This window comes from Ailuropoda melanoleuca, chromosome 2 (assembly GCF_002007445.2).
Source record: "Ailuropoda melanoleuca isolate Jingjing chromosome 2, ASM200744v2, whole genome shotgun sequence".
Taxonomy (NCBI): Eukaryota; Metazoa; Chordata; class Mammalia; order Carnivora; family Ursidae; genus Ailuropoda; species Ailuropoda melanoleuca.
The window spans coordinates 197,785,513-197,800,542 of NC_048219.1; the positions used below are offsets into that span (position 1 = coordinate 197,785,513).

The following is a 15,030-nucleotide window of genomic DNA, read 5'->3' on the forward strand; positions in this document are numbered from 1 at the left end:
TTTAATCTTATACTAAATTTAAAGAGGATTTAATTAGCAATTCATTTCTTTCTCTTTATTTACATTGTGTGTTTCTCTCGAAATGAGATTTGGAATGAAGTCTATTTTTGTCCCAGGGCACAGTGTTAAGTCTGATTGAGAGCAGTGCTAACAGGAAACTCTGCTGTGCGCCACCTCTCTCGGAGGGAAGTGCGTGTCTGTGAGATTGCGCCTTTCTTTTAGAAACGAGAGAGCGAGAGAGCGGAGGCCCCTGCGCTCCCCTGCCTCGGCCAGCAGGCTCTCCCAGGTGGGGACTTGCCTGCCTGCGTGGTTCCATTGGGCTCCCAGCTCTGCCCCCAGCCCCTCCCTCACCTGCCCCTCAGGGACATTTCCTGGTGGTCCCAGGGATCCTCGCTGCACAGCGGCTGCCCCCTTCCTCCCTCTCCTGGGCAGAAAGCGGGCAGGGGCTTCTCTCTGGACTCCAAGGCCTCTCCTGGTGCACTGTGGAGCAGATGCCCAGACCGGGGGAGGGGGGGTTGGGCGGGGATTGGTTGCCTTGGCCAACTGACCACGGATGCTTTGCCCACCTCCTTCTTGGCAAGCAGCGGAGGCATGCTGTCCTGACCGTGAGAGGTTCCTCCTGCGGTCTGTGTGACCCCCACCGTGAGTGAGCGGGATAGACCCCGACCTTCCCTGGGGTCTTCCACTCCCCATGCAGGGAGGGACTGGTATGTGCATGTGCGCACGGGCATGAGTGTTGCACACGTGTGTGCACAGTAGGGCTGCAGCTCTGGGGGCAGCAGGGTGGGGAGGCGGGCCGGGTGTGGCTGCTGTCGATGGCTCTCTCCTAGCTTAGGCCAACCCATCCCTTGGTCTGTAAACCCGTCTTTCCTCCCTGTTTTGATGCCCGGGGGCTGGGGACAGGCTGCTCCAGGCAGTGCCCAAGGCAGTGATCTGTTTGAGCTGCCAGAGGCCATCTCCCCGCCTCTGATGTGCTGTCTGTTCTCCTCCAGCGTTTTGCTCTCCAGGGTTCATTTTGGAGAGTTCCCGTGGCTGTGTTTCAAGGTCACTGGCCTTCTCCTTGGCAGCGTCGCAGCTGCTGTCAACCCCGGGGACCCAGCTTCTCTCACCCCTGAAGTCCGCCGGCTGTGCATTTCCCTGCTCTTGGCGACTCCGCTGGCTCTCTTCTCACCGCGGCCGCTCCTCTAGCCTCGTCAACACTTTTGAGGCTCTGTCACTGGCCCCTTCTAACCGAGTCTATCATCTGTGCTACCCTTGGGTTGGTCTCCAGTGAATTTTCGCCTCATCCCGGGTTCCATTTTCCTGCTTCATCCCCAGTCTGGTAGCGGACGGGCACTACCCACAGACCCCAGGCTCGGGGGGAGCAGGAAACACTGCGACTCTGCGTCTTGCTGGGCAGCGTGCTGAGGCGGCCGGAGCAGCCCACGGCCGGCTGGCACAGCGCGTCTGAGCCCCGACCGGTGCCCGGCGACGGCGGGCGAGCGAGCTGCTCCTGGCTGTGTGAGTGTGGCTGTCCCCCCAGCCGTTTGGGGGGCTCTTTCTCCAGTCTGGGCGGTTTCTTCACATGCCTGCACTCCTCGGTGCTCAGCAGGGCCCTGGAGGGGCCTCTGCCCGTCTGCAGACGCGGCTGTCACCCGTGCCGGGCTCTCACGGGACAGCCCCAGCTGCTGTGTCTGCCCTCCCTGTGCTGTGGCCTGGAGCCCACCACAGCCCCCTTGCCCTTTGTGTCCCATCAGGATTGCTGTCCTCTGTGCCCTGACGCCCAGTGTCTTGAAACCCGTTGTTTCTATAGTTTGTCTGTTTTCTCAGTTGTTCGGGGAGGGCAGGAAGTGGACGTCGTATTTGCAGTGTTAATGTTAGAGAGTTTGCTTTATCCTGAAGGTCCTGGAAGCCACAGAAGTGAGTGGCTTGGTCTCTTAGCCTGAGGCCATGCTTTCAGATCCAAACAGAACGTTCTCTTTCCCTTAGAGCAGACCTGGGCTTTCTTGGGCAGCCCACCCGAAGTGGCCCACCGCACAGCTGGGGTCCCAGGGGCCAGCTTTCCCCTGTGGAGGGCGAAACAGGCCGTTCGGACGCAGGCCATGTGATGGGGAGAAGGATCCAGAATCACAGGAGAACCTTGACGCCCTTGACTGCCCTTGATGTGCCGGAGAGGGGCAGTTACAGAACCAGCTGCCGGGCCTCCTGGTAGACACCGTGTGGTTCTGTCCATTGGATCTCAACCTGGGAGCGGCCTTGAGAGGCAGCCACCCGTCCTGGCTCGTCGGTGCCCAGCAGCGGCTTCAGACCGTGCGCTCGAAAACCCAACTTCCTCCGGGAGGGCGGGGGCTCTGCCTCTCCCCTTGGCACCCCTGCTTCCCTGCCCGCACGGTGCTGAGGCACGGCTCAGATTTTCTTGATCATTCGCTTATTAGAAAGTAGGCCTGACGCATGCTTGATGTTCAGAAATGTTTGTTGAATGAAATAGTGTTGCCCGAAGTTCGGTTTTTTTGTGGTTGGTTTGCAATTATTGGTTTTTGATTGAGATGGGTGTCAGTGATGTTTGCATTGATGCTTTAAATTAGCCTCCCCTGCCTGCTGGTGGCAGTCAGAGTTTTGTGGGCGCACTTGCTGGATACAGAACGACACTGGCTGGACCCTTAGGGTGTTTGTGATTCTTCGTCCAGACAGGTGAACGAACAAGGATGGACAGTGAGGTCACAGACACTAGGTCTCCTGGGTGGGGCATGTAATTCTGTGATGTGTGCCCCCGGCTGCCTCCAAGGGCACGTTCATTTCTGGTAAGTTATGCCCATGCCAGTGGCAGGGAGACCAGGCTGCACTCCGCCAGCCTTCCTCTCCTGTTCCACGCTCACCCTTCCCTCCATCCTGGCACTTGGGGCAGACGGGTGGGGGGGTGGTGGTGATGGGCCTCAGAGATGATGTCTGGGCTGTCAGAGAGCAGCTTGAGTCAGATAGTCCCTCAGAGGCCACGGGGCAGCCACAGCCCTGGGTGCCACATGGCAGCCACAGCCCTGGGTGCCACATGGCCGGTGTGGTTCTTGGCTGCGGTCCGCCATGACCGCACAGGAGCCAAGTGTGGAATAGCCCCCCCTCCATGCCCGCGGGAGGGTGCTGGCCTCGGAGTGGACGGGCCCTTTAGAGGACAGCTTTCCTGGCAGCTTCCCACGGCTGGGGGGCTCCCCTCATCACAGGTGGTCCTTGGTGGCTTCCTCTCAGATGAAACTCTGTGCCCTTAAGACGTCAATTCTGGGCCCTGGGGGTGTTCAGGAAGAAGGCCTGTGCAGCACGGTTTACAGAACATGTCCCCTCACTCGATCCACACGCAGCAATGGGACAGGTGGCCCTCGGCCTCACTGTGTGCAGTTGCAGACAGGGGGCCAGAGAATGTGCCGTCTGCTGTGGCCACCAGCCGGGATCCTTGAGTCTGTTCTTCACCCCTTTCCTTGGACTCCAAGGTCAATACTCCTTCTGCCACATGGCAGCCGCTCAAGGAATGGGGCCTGGATCCCCTGGTCTACACCCTAGGCATTTATTTCTCAGTCTGGACGCTGGAAGCCCAGGATCCAGGGGCCAGCAGACGGGATTCCTGTGAAGGCTCCTCCGTGGCCCGCACGCAGCTGCCCTTCACGTGTCCTCACACGGCGGGGCGAACAGGGAGATCTCCACTGTCCTTTCTGACGAGGCTCTAATCCTGGGCCCCAGTTGCATGACCGCATTCAACCCTGATCGACTCCTGAAGGCCCGCCTGCAAGCAGCATCCCCCGGGGGGCTAGGACCCCAACATGTGGATTTGGGGGGGACAGAGATTCGGTCTAGAACAGGTGTCACCCTCTGTGGGCACAGGGAGGCTGGAGGGGTTGCACGCCATCTCTCACCACCACATGGACAGGAGATTCGAAGCCTCTCAAGGGAGGCTTGGCCCCCGCATGGCGCCCCCTCCACGGCGGCACAGAGCCTCCCCCCACCTTCTGCCTCCGTGGCAGGCGTCACTGGGGCCTCAGGGCAGCTTCCCGGGAAGATCTAACGGGTCTCTGGGTCCTTCTCATCTGGCCATTCCAGGCTCTTCAGTAAAACAGAAAATCCTGACTTCCTGCGTTCGTGTCTATGTAGCTAGGCCTTCGTCTCTGTCTTCTGTCGCTAGCGGGCCATACGGGCTGCAACAGCCAGCGTCCTCTGCAGGAGTGGGGCCCGTAGGACACACACGGACCTCCTGAGCTTGTGGGGTGCGGTGAGTCTGGAGTGTGCGGGGCCGGCCGGCAGGGGAGATCGGGTAAGGGTGATGTTGAGGTGGGAGCAGGACTCCTTCTTCCCCGGCTTGTCTTTGAAGACCGATTGGCTGACGCTCAGACACGTGCCAGAGGGTCACCCGCTTTACTTGGGGTCAACTGATTGTAAATATGAATCTCACCTAAAAAAGCATGACTTCGGCCACATCTGGACAGATGTTTGACCAAACAACTGGGCAGCATGACCAGCCAAGCGGACACATCGCCCGCCACAGGGAATAACTGGGTTTGGACAGTGACCTTCCCCTCAGCGGAGCAGTTTTTCCAAGAAGGGAGGAGGAGGCCCACCAGCCAAGTGGACGCTTGCGTGCGGGGGTCTGGGGCTCTCAGGGAAGGCTGAGCCGACCCTCTGCCCCACAGCTGTGCCACAGGTGCGCTGGGAGGGGGGCAAACATCCTGCTTCCCGACGGGCTGCAATAGGGGGGCCTCGCCAGTGGGGAGCCTGTCTCCCCACTTTCCCTGCACCCCAGGGTCACGGGGCCCCAACAGCATGGGCAGGACAATGGGGTGCTCAGTAGGGCTACCTTGGTGGGGTGCTTAGGACCCTGTTGCTAACTAGGCCACAGCACGGGCAATCAGTGAGATGGGCAGAGGAGGAAGCAGCTGGTTCCGGAAACTTCTGCAGACTCTTCTTTGTGGCTTGGTGCCACGGGAGCCCGCCCTTTCGGCCCAACAGCTCTGCGGGATGCTGTGGGCTTGCGGCTGGGGTCAGCCTGGGGCTAGCTCTGTCATCCCAACCCTTAGAACCTTATATAGCTCAGGATTCCTGTTTCACATTTAAAGCAGTGGGTGGTTGCCTTGAAACTTGAGAGACTGTTACTTCAGCTCTCAAACTTGTTGTGGATTAACCAAAAGTTCCCCCCACGCCTCCACCTTTGGGATGAGACTCTTCGGGCTGGACTGCTTAGCTTGGCTTGGTGGCGATGGGCTCATTCTGGTGGGGAGGCTCCCACGGGCCCAGCCTGGAATAGCCCTTGTCTGGGATGCAGCCAGAGACAGCCCTCCAGCCCTGGTTGTCAATCCCAATCTTGGTCCTCATCTCAGAGATTTGGGAAGTTAAGTCTGCAGTGTGCAGTGAGGATGTGGACTGAAATTCTATGGGAGTTGGGAAAGGCATCAGCACAGTGATGGGCATGGGCCCCTTCAGAGTTCGACATAGACCCCTGAGCCGCAGGACACCGTGGAGAATTTGGGTGACCGGCCTTGCGCTGGACAGGCTGCTGCAGGCAAGGTCCTGGCTCCAGGAGGCGCACCGGCTTGGAAGGCGGTCCTCTTCCCAGCAACAGGCAGAGGGAGATGCCTCCCTGGGCGTGGGGCCAGGGTCCGCTGAGAATGCGTCTGCAGGATGCCCCCCGCAGTGGCCACTGGGAGAGCCAGACGGGCCTGTGCAGACATGCAGGGGCGAGTGTGGAGCGCTGCCTCAGGCCACACCAGGCCGCAGATGCAGCCGGGAGGGGGGTGTGCACCCTGGGACCTCACTCCAGTTGTCAGCCCAGGTGCCCGGGTCACCTGTCGGATGGATGTGGAACAGGTCCTCAATCCACTCTCCGGTGTCCCGTGGCTGCAGTGCTGCCGGGAGCCATACCGGGTGTAGGCAGAGGGGGGCACTGGGCCCAGCAAGGGCAGGCGGGGCCCCTGGAGCCCTGCAGGACGGGCTGGGCAGCCATGCCTCCCCCTTGCGGGGCGTGCCTCCCCCTTGCGGGGCGTGCGGCCCCCACACGGAAGATGAAAACCAGAAGGGCTTGTGCAGCGCTGCTGACCACGGGCTCTCCTGTCTCCCCAACTTCCCTCCATTTGCAACCACCTTCAAAGACCCTCAGAGGACAGGGTAGGGGAGGCGTCTTGCTGCTCAGCATCTGACATCTGTGAAGGGAATGATCAGGACCCATCTGAGCGCCAGGAGGGATCGATTCCCGTCTGCCCCGCGCTGCCGTCTCCTTGTCAAGAGGAAAGATCTACGATGGTTTTACTTAAGAGGATGCTTCCCCCAGAGACGGCGGCTGTCTGTGCTCCGCTCAGTCTTTCACAGCTCCTGCCTGCAAAGCGTGCGGTGAGGGTTCTCAGCAGGCCGGGCCTCGGGTACCTGGCTCCCTCTCCAGGGAGAAGGCGAGGGCCGGGGCAGCGGCGGGTGAATGACCCGCTTGCCCCAGTTCACACAGCGGCCTTGCTGGTGGTGGAGGCCAGAGGAGGCTGCAGGTGGGAGCTCAGGCAGAGATGAACGCTCCTTTTCCTGCCGTCCCGCGGAGCCCTCCCGCTGCTGCTGGAGCCTCCAGAGCTCGGACGTGAAGCGAGGTCTGCGCTCTGAGCCCCAGGCCCAGACTCGTTGCAGACAGGGGGGCCAGCCCCCGGGAATGGGCCCTGGTGCCGCCCGGGCTGTGGGCAGGTTCCGGGTCGTCCCGCAGTGGTCCTGGAAGGATCGGGAACTCGGTGGTGAGGAGGTGTCCCCTGATGTCCAGACTCCTTCCTTACCAGCTCCCGATTGTGCGCCTGGACCCACAGAAGCTTCTGGAAACAGCTGCAGGGGCACAGGGGGGCCAGGCGGGGTCACACTGAGGCCGTTTCTGCTTCCAGGGTGGGAGGAAGCACTGAGGCCCATCAGCCCGATTTCCTTAGCTTCCAGTGGGAGAACACGGCCCAGAGGGGCGGGGACCTGGGGCTCCATCTCTGTTGCTCGAGGGTCCCACCCTCTGCCCTGTGGGCCCTGCGCTGGCCCGCTGGGCGTTTGCAGCTGTGGCTCGAACACCTGCCCACCTTCCAGGCCACCAGGGTCAGGCCTCCGACCGTCATTGCCGCCACAATCTCGATCACCTTCTGCCTCACGGTGTTCACAGTGCGCTTTGCAACTGCACAGGTGTGTTCAGAAATCTGTCACAGGGGGAACAGAAACCCCAAATCCCAGGGTCCAGGCACTTGAGGGTTCGATCCCTGTGGACAAGCGTGGAGGCTGGAGTAATCAAGTTTGAGCGTACACGTCACTCGCCTGGGATCCCCCGGCTCTCCTGCCCCAAACCTGTGTCCTGTTGGCTTTGGTGGCCGTGAAATACAGAAGCGAGCTGCCCACTGTGTCCAGCCACGGTCTGTGGCTACTCTTATTTCCCCTTCATCCAGATTTGGTCTGTTTTCTAAAAAAAAAAAAAATAAAATCACCTATATTTAAGATCTATCACATGGTATTTTGACATATGTAGGCACTGAGAAATGATCACCACAATCAAGCCAGTAACATCTCTGTCTCCTCACGCCGTTACCGATCTTTGTGTGTGGTGAACGCACCTGCGATCTACTTTCTAGCAAATTCCCAGCATACAGGACGGTGCTGTTAACAACAGCCAGCACGATGCTCGTGTGAGGTCTCTGGAGCTCATTCCTCCTGCACGAGGGATGTTTGTACGCTTTGACCAGTACTCTGTTGGTGGGAATGCAAAATGGTGCCTCCACGAGGAAAACAGTGTGAAGGGTCCTCAAAGAATTGAAAATAGAACGACCCTATGATCCAGCAATCCCACTTCTGGGTAGTCATCCCCAAGAAGGGCAATCAGTGCCTTGCAGGGCCGTGCACCCCGTGTTCACGCAGCCAAGCTGTGGGAGCAACCGGCGCGTCTGTTGACGGATGGGTAAAGAAGACGTGGTCTGCACGTACAATGGGACATGATTTAGCCACGAGAAGAAGGGAATGCTTGCGTGATCTCACTTTTTGTGGCGTCTTGAAAAGTCCCACTCGTGGAACCAGAGACTGGAGCAGCGGCTGCCAGGAGCAGGTGTGTGGGGGGAGGGAACTGGGGAGATGTTGGTCTATTGTTCCAAAATCTGCGACTTGTAAGTGGCTTGAAATCATTCTGTGAATTGAGCAAGGGGAATCAATCCATCCGTCATCAAGCCTCAATCGAGGAATAGCACGTGTCTGTGAACTCATCCGAGCACATTGAACACGACTCAGCCCCGATCCACCACCTCAAGCAATTGATGGACTCGTGATCCTGCCGTTCAGAGAGGCTCTGGGCCCCCTGGGGCTTCATTCTGGGGTGGGGGACTGGGGTTTTCCACCCAGTCTGTCTGCCCGACTCCAGAAGTGCCTCCTTTTCCAGAGCTACAGCGGGTGGGACGCGTGTGTTAGGAGGACGGCAAGGCCAGCGGGGAACGGGAAGGCACGCTGCCAACGACACGCGGAGCCGGCTGCCCGGCACTGACGGCGTCATTCCTCCGACTCCCAGCCCCGGGTTTCAGGCCAGTGAAGAATTAGCCCGTGGCCCCTGCCCGTGACGGGCGGTTCCTGCTTGCTTACGTTAGCAAGAGCGTTCACTAAGACCCGTAGACTGGACGGGAGCCTTTACACAGGTGAGGGGGTTTAGTATTTTCTCTCACAGGGTCTTGGATTTCAAAGTTATTCCATAAACAATGTGAGTCAGAAACTTGTTAACTTGGCGGATTCTAGACCCGGGGAGACCCTTTCCCTGTCTTCTGGGTTGGGGTAGCCAGCTTGCCCCGTTTATTTGGTTTCATCAAAACGGAAGTGGTTTGAACAGAAACAAGGGGCTTAGCGTCTGCCCAGCTGGAGGGGTAACCTCACTGCCCCAGGGGGACAGGAAGAGCACCCCAGTCCTGCTAGCTCCCAGAAATGTGAGGCCACAAAGAATTAGACAAGGCAGCCGTCCGGGGCTGGGATGCCCAGAGAGGGGAAGCCCTCTGACTCCGCCCTTGGCCTGAGGGAAGGACGCCAGGCCTGGAGCCAGAGGCCACCTGGCAGGCCCCAGAGGAGCCCCGCACCTCCCTGTTCCCAGGCAGGGTGAGAACAGGTGTGCCGTCGGCCTCAGGGCTGCTGAGACCCGTGGGTGCACCTGGAGCTTCAGGGAAAGGTGCCTGGTGACGAAGCAGCTGTGGGCTCTGCTGGCCAGGCTCAGACCTGTGGGTGGGCCCTTAGTAACCCTGACCCTTCAGACGGCTCATCGTACAACAGGGTAACAGGGTTACCCAGCTCAGAGGGTACCTGGAAGACTCACGGACATAATGCAGGAAACACTTCCCATTGGCTGGAGCCAGTCATGTGCCCCGACCTATGTGCAGGGAGGCTGGGAACTGTAGTCCGTGCACGGAGGGACGTGGGACAGCGGGTGAGCATGTGTCTGGCCTCCGCCACAAACGCTATCTGTGACTTCTGTTGTGGAGGACGAGTCACCCGCCATCCTCCGAATGTAGATACCCGACAATTCTGAACAACGGGTCAAGTGCTTACAGAATGCCTCGCGGTGCCCGGCTCCCCACCGTGACGTGTGCTCCCCTGCACGTTTCAGTGTCTCTGGGATTAAGAAGGGCCTCCCTCCACCCCACCCCATGTACTTGGTTTTCCACGTTCCTATTTAATTTCTTCCAAACTCCACTGGGGTGACAGTCCTTCCCCTGTGGGAGCCCTTTGTCCTCCGGGTCGCCCGGGGCACAGCCGTGGACTCCCCCGCCAGAGCCAGCCTAGCACGCGGCGCCCCCTCTTCCCTGAATCCCACCTCTTCTTCTCTAGGTTTGCACCTCGTGGACATTCTAGCTCTTTGAGACCTTTCATGTCTGGACTGTTTTCCTCTTGCATTTGATTTGTACAGAAGCTGAGGTGGAACTCCACATGAAAGGTTATTTTAATTAAGTGCCCCCAGCACTCTCGGGGGCTCTTCCCAGCTCCGCATTCTCCAGACGTCCGTGGCCCTGCGAACCCTCACCCTCTGCGGGAGCCACTTTGTGTCCGTGGGAACTTGGTGGTTTTCTCTTGATTCCGCCGTCTGCCTGGCGCTGGGCCGTCTGCACCCTTTGTGGTGGGGCTTGGGGGCCCTTTCCATTCAGACACTGAGGATCTTCGAACTCTTCCTGCAAAAACCACTCTTTGATAGTCTGTCCCCTCCGTGTTCTCCCTCCTCTTGCTCCGGACTCCATGCTCAAGCTCTTACCATGTTCTTATCTTTTCTCTCCCACTTCCCATCACCCTCTTCAGCAATAGTAGCTGAACTTCCTCTTTCAAACCTTCTGTGGAGCCTTTCTTGATCCAGCTTTTTTTTTTTTTTGATTCCCCAAATCTGTTCTGCTCTCTGCACACTTATCTCTTATATAGCCGTCCTCTCTGCCTCAGCGATGTGGCGTCTTTTATTTTTCTGAAGATGCTCGTTGCAAATTATTTGGTGCTTTGTCTGCTGCATGCCGCGTCTCTGCCCCATCCAGGCTCCTTCCTGGCCTTTGCCTTCCCTCGGAGGGTGACCCAGAGGCCTGATGCTCCCAGGCTGCCGACCTGCTAGACAGGAACTGTGGGCGGCTGAGTGACCGGTCTCCGAGGGCTGGGTGGCCCCGGGGCTTCTGTCCACTGTGAGGTGGCCTGAGACCAGCTTGTCCACTCGTTCCACCCCTTCCCGCGCAAGCTTGTGCAAGCTCGGCCCCGTGACCCTCAGTTCCTCATCTGTGTAATGGGCACAATGCTGGTGCCTCCTTCACGGAGCTGTGATGGGGATCCGACGACTAACAGTTACAGTGAAGCCGGCCTCCGTCTGCCCTGCAGTGCTGGGGCCACTGGCCGCTACTGTCGGGAAAGGCCTGCGCGGCCTCTGTCTGGCTCGGAGACATGACATGACATGACATGACATGAGAGAAAACTACGAAGACGAACAGCAGAGGGTAAGAAAGGGCCCTTGGAAATTAAAAACATATGTATTTAATTGATACATTAATTTTGTTTGTATATAGTTAATATATCACATATTTTAATTTATACATTATATAAATTTTATAATGTATGTCAACAAAACGCATACACATTTACAGGGGGTGGGGATAGGATGGANTAGTTAACATATCACATATTTTAATTTATACATTATATAAATTTTATAATGTATGTCAACAAAACGCATACACATTTACAGGGGGTGGGGATAGGATGGAGTCACCCCTCTGGAAGAAGAAATAGAGAAGCAAGGAAGTGGGAACGGTGTGGAGGGGGGAGTGGGGGAGAGCCAGGGCTCCGGGTGCACCAGATGCAAGTTCCAACAGTGGCAATGGCAGAAGAGACGGTCCAAGGCCCAAGACCAGGGAGCCCCCCGTGGACCCGTCTGTGTGTAGTTTCAGGGCCTGGGAGAAGGGGAACCTCCCAGGACAACAGTTCCACACAGGGGTTCAGAGCCAGGACGAGCTGGGCCCCCCCAGACCGGGGCGGGGGATGGGAGGATGACCACGCAGTGCAGACCCCTCACCTGCTACCCGGCTTCGAACAACGAGCACGTGTTCCAAATCTCGACCCCCTGCAGCTCTGGGGGCTGGGGCCCTACTGGTGGGTCGGGGGGTTGGGGCCTCTCCGGGGGGCTGGCCCTTTCTCATAGGGACAGGGCTCCAGGCTGTGGGGGAGGGCAAGTGGGCGCTGGGCCCTGTCTCCTGAAGGTGGAGCCCCCACGTGCCCTAGAAAGGAGTCTGCATACAAGAAGGGAGCAAGTCTCACGTTCTGCGTACCTTCATATGAACATGCGTTACACAGATGGAAATAGAAATTTAAAGTCTGGGGATGGGGCGAATAGGAAAAGCTGCCCACAGCCACCCTGAGTCAGAGAGGATCTGGTTTTTTGGAAAGACTGTCCTTCAGGAATTTCACTTCTGGATTTCCACAAAGACCTTCTGGAATGTTCCAGATGGAGACACAAGCTTTCTCAGAGCTTGTTATACGCTGGGCACCCAGGGTGCTGGAAAGCACACCTCTCCCTGGCAGGAGGGAGGCGAGGCAGCCTGCTCCCCAGCTGGTCACTGCAGCAAGCACAGGGCTGTGTCCCTCCCAGGGCGGGTCCGGCTGCCCTGAGGCCAACCCGAGGACAGTACAGCTGGGCTCAGAGCTACTGCCTTGACTGCCCTCAGAGAGAGGCATCCGTACTCTGCTCTGACTCCACAGAGCTCTCCTGCTGGGCCTCTCAGCACGTCACTGTGGCGTGGGCACCCAGGGGACACACCCGGCGCAGAGTGTGCACGGCCTCCGTGGGCTCTGAGCCTGCGGCCGGGACAGGGGTCTGTCCGCCACCGGGACATTTTCATGTTATAGGAAGCGCTGGCTTCCAGCCCGAGGGCTGCCCGCCCACCTTGGCAGAGCAGTGCAGGTGTGTCACTGTCTCTGGGGGCCTATCACCCAGATGCACACACCGGGGACCCGCCATGCACTGCTTTCTCACCCCGGAGGGCTCGAGGGTGTGTGCGGCAGGGCCGGATCCCGGACTCCCTGTTCTGCAGACCTGGGCTCGCATCCTCCTCTTTCTGCTGAGTGGTGCTGAAACTCTCCAAGCCTCAGCGTCTTTATCTGCAAAATGAGTGTAAAAATTCATAGCTGTCTACTTGACAGCTTTGTTTGAGGGCTTCAGAAGAGTAAGTGGCCCCTGGTGGACATCGGCTGGTGGAGCTGCTCCCAGGTACTGGCTGCCTTGCCTGGAAGAGCCTCTTACCCTCCGTGGCCCTTCTCTGAAACCCAGCTGGCTGCCTGCCCACCCCACAGGGTGCTGGTGAGGACCAGGGGCAGGCGCGGGTGGGTCAGGGGGCTGGGGCATGTGAACCCGTGTGTTTCACGATTGCCCCGGAGAATGGTTTCTACAAACAGGTGCTGCACTGAAGGTGTAATGAGCAGACCCTGGTCTATGCCAGTTCTGCTGACCGCTCAAGGTGCTCTGAGTGTGGTCACACTGTGTGTGGTTGTGTGGTCACACCCAGGGGTTTCCCTGGCTTCCATTTCTGCACCTTGTGAGTTAGGGGACAATCTGGCTCATTGGGGGCCCCTTCTAGCCCCTGCCCCTGCTGAAGGTATGTCTCCACAGATTCGGCAGGCAGACTGGAGCCGGGGCTGCACAGGGGTTCAGGGGCTGCACGAATCACCACGGCTCAGCCGGGGCTTTGAAACACGCACAGTGGGCTTCTGTCCAGCTCTGGGCATGAGCCCTGGCCTGGGTCTATGCGGCAGGCCAGGAATATTCCTGGTGCAGAGCTGGGTGCCCAGAAAGTAGAGGCCATGGGAAGCTGGCTCTGATGTATCCTCACGAGGGTGAATGCCCCGTCCCCTCTTCCTGTCCTGCGGGCAGACTCACTCCTTGTGGTCAGATGTCCGCGGGATGGAGGCTACAGGACTCTGACCGTCCACTCAGCAGGGCTCCCCAGCCTGATCAGGACAGGAATGGATTTGGAGGTGAGCCCGTTTCCTCCTGGCAGAGAGCATGCAGGGATACGAGGAATCAGTGTCCGCTCCAGCCCTGTGGCTGTCCTGGGGGCGTTGCTGGTCAATGCCTGCAAAAGCCTCATGCTTGCTCAGTGGACACAGGAGCAGACCGTACCCACCAATGGGCTGCAGCAAGCCTTGACTTGCCGCTCCTCAGAGCCTCACTCTGATGTGGGCCCGGGCCCATGCGATCGCGTCCTAGGGACATCTGATGACTCTGGAGGTGGTCTTCCTGCCCAGTGGGGCGAGGGTGCTGCGTGGGCCGCACTGGCAGACCCCGTGCTGGCGGGAGCCATGGGGTGTGCAAGCAGCTCAGAGCCTTCCCTGAGCTTCTCTGAGCGCATGAGAGATGGTGGCAGGGAGCTGGAGCCCGCTGCCTGGCGTGCCTCCTTGAGCTGGAAGCAGCACCCCATTGGCACAGAGACCACAGGACTCACAGCCCAGGCCACCGGGGGCTGTTCCCCTGGAAGCAGGCCTGTGCACTCATTTCAAACTTCATTTGGGGCATTTTCCATTGAAGTAAAAAGAAGCCTCTCCTTCCTTCTATTTTCACCTCCGAGTCCTGATTTCCAGGGCAGGCTGCTAGGCGGCCGAGGGCAAGGGCCTCCCCACCTGCCTTCCTCCTGAGGTCCTTGTGTCCCGAAGACACAAGTGCCACCTGGGCCACATTCCTGCTGCTGGGACAGGGAGAGGATGGCCCAGGTCACACACGCATGGGCACTCCTCCCCCAGGGGCCAGGACGAGGGTGCACCGGGGGTGGGGAAGTGCCCGCAGTAGCCTGAGTGTGTACAGCTGCGGGCTGAGGCCAGGGCAGGGCAGGCTCGGGCCCCAAGGTGGTGTGGGGGCCTCCCCCGGGGAGAGGCTGCTCCTCCATATGACTGACCTTCCCCACAAGCCCATCAGCTGTTCCCATCATGCTGCGACCGCGAGTGTGAGTGTGCCCGGAGCGCACGTGTGCGGGGGGAGCGTAGGTGCTCACCCGTGGCTGTCTACGTGGCTTGGGGGAGGAGCTATTGGTAGAAGAGAAACACACCCAAGTGTGTATTTAAATTGCAAAGAATAAGAGCAAATCTGGAGATGTCTGCACTATGAAATACCACCGAGCTGTAAGCACGAAGCTCTATGCATATATTGACCTGGGGTGACCTGCAAGATGTGTTGTTAATGGAAGAACGCAAGTTGCAGAGAAAATGTGGAGTGAGACCCATTTGTAAACATCCTGGTCCTCGTGTCTCCTGTGAACAGGCACCGAGGGGCTCCCGAGAGGTGACGCTTGTGAACGCACAGAGCCAGGAGTGGCCTGCCTCCCCTCCTTCCCACGGTGTTCCGTGGCTCCGAATGGCCTTGTGTGATCCTGGCCAGCCACCTGGGAGGGGGGCCCGAGGGAGGCAAGCATGGTCAGTCTGCTCATTAAGTATGTTTCCCAAGCTCTCAGTGAGGGCTGAAAGCTGGCCTAGGTCCCTTCTCTGTCTCCCACATACTGTGCCAACGCAGCCAAGAGACCCAGAGTTCCCTGGGGTCCAGCACGGGGCAGGTGG

General features: G+C 58.9%; 1 long non-coding RNA gene across 1 annotated transcript; it reads left to right on the forward strand.

Moving 5' to 3' along the window:
• The first annotated feature begins 229 nt into the window (after positions 1–229).
• On the forward strand, positions 230–2,763 carry LOC117796574. Its single transcript, XR_004621142.1, has 4 exons — positions 230–286; positions 585–707; positions 1,318–1,500; positions 1,969–2,763. It is a non-coding gene; the product is annotated as an uncharacterized LOC117796574 (long non-coding RNA).
• Positions 2,764–15,030: the final 12,267 nt, after the last annotated feature.